This window comes from Triticum dicoccoides, chromosome 6B (assembly GCF_002162155.2).
Source record: "Triticum dicoccoides isolate Atlit2015 ecotype Zavitan chromosome 6B, WEW_v2.0, whole genome shotgun sequence".
NCBI classification, from domain to species: domain Eukaryota; kingdom Viridiplantae; phylum Streptophyta; class Magnoliopsida; order Poales; family Poaceae; genus Triticum; species Triticum dicoccoides.
The window spans coordinates 47727310-47729109 of record NC_041391.1 but is presented as its reverse complement, the minus strand read 5'-3'; positions in this window follow the sequence as shown (position 1 = coordinate 47729109).

Below are 1800 nucleotides of genomic sequence, written 5' to 3'. Positions count from 1 at the left end.
GCAAGGCGGTAGCCCTTTGTGTCATTGTCGATCTAGCCGCGAGTGTGGGTGGTGGAGCCGTGGTCGAGGTAGCCATGTGAAGAATGTCGTGGTCGATGTCGAGTCGCGTTGGCCGGTGTCGAGGAAGTTGCGGTGGAGCCGCGGGCGCAAAGGGGCGCCGAGTTAGGCATGAACGCAGTGGTGTCGAAGTAGTGGTGCACCGGGAAGAAAATGATGTTGATGATGCGTCGCGTCGGGTGTGCCAAACCCGGGGACACGTCGTAGATGAAGGCACGCGTCGGTGTTGCCAGCACTGAGCATGCGTAGACGGATGAAGACGAAGTTGACGAAGCACCGACCAGGCTTGCCAGGCCCGGGGACACGTCGTGGATGAAGGCACGCATCGGTGTTGCCAGCACCGGGCATGCGTAGACGAGGGACCTGCACGAGCTGTACGCCATGTCGGAGAAGTCAGAGGGGCCAGCAGAGAAGAACTCGATGACGATTGCGGCGTCCATCAGCGCGGGGCTGATGTCACCAACGGTGGTCGGAGTAGACGAAGTGGTCGGGGTAGATGACGACGACGCTGGCGATGGGCTTGTGCTTGGACGAAGACGAACAGGGTGGACGGGCAACGGCGGCGGCCAAGGAAGAGCGGCGGCGGCGGCCTGACGGCGACGGCGGCGGCTAGGTTAGGAGTGCGGCGGCGGTGCTCGAAGTAGGCGAAGAACCCGATAGCGTGGCGAGGACCGGCGCGAACGGTGGCGTTCCTGCGCCAAGGAAGACGACGCGGCGCATACCATGGGAGGTCGACGCGCGGGGATGGCGAAGTGGACCGCGGGCCGCGGCACTACGGCCCGAAGGGGCGATGCAGCGGCGGCGGGCAGGTCGGGGCGACGACGGGAAGACCTCGGGGCAGCGGCGGGGACCGCGGGCCGTGGCGCTACGGCCCGAAGGGGCGATGCAGCGGCGGAGCACGGGTCGGTGCAACCGCGGGGACGGCCTCGGGGCGATGGCTGGGAGCTCGTGTCGCGGCACTACGGCCCGTAGGGCGACGCAGCGGCGACGCACAAGTCGATGCAACCACGAGGAGAACCACGGGGCGGCGGCGCTGCGGCCCGATGGGGCGACGTAGTGCCAGCCCGTTGCTCGATCGGCGGAGGGGCGTGCTGAACTCGGGGACGCTCTTCTGGGACCTGCGGAGGCGCGCGTAACCGACGGGCCAGGTCGGTCGCGCGATGTAGCTGAGGCAGATCGCGGCGGCGAGCGGGTAATCATGCCGATCGCGCGCGACGTCGTGGACGCCACTCGGTGGAGACGGGGTGGCGGCGGAGTCCGAGATGAAGCCAACGATGATGGACGGCGTGGGACGACGAGCGAACGAGCGCGTCAGCACCGACACCCGGGCAACCAAAGCAGCGCCGACGCCCGAGGCTTGAGCGAACAACGGAGCAGCGGTGCCCGAGCTCAAGGCAGCCGACGGGCCTAACGCAGCCGGCCCGATGCAGCCGGGGACGAGGGCGGCGAGGCAACCCGCAGGGCCGCCGTGCAGACGCGGCGGAGGCGGGTGGCGTGGATCGATTGGCGGGCCAACGCGCGAGCGGCGGCTATGATTGGCCGCCGTATGGCGCGAGGCCGCCGGGTGTAGGCAATGCAGGTGTCCCGGTCGGAGCAGGGTCTTGACGGCCGGCGCGCAGACGACGGCCTTGAGGGGCCGCCTGTCGCGCGAGGCCGCCGGGTCGGTGAAGTAGCCGGGTGTCGGAGTAGAAGCGCGGGGTGTCGACGGCGGCGGTGGGCGACGCAAATCGATCCAGTGGATCA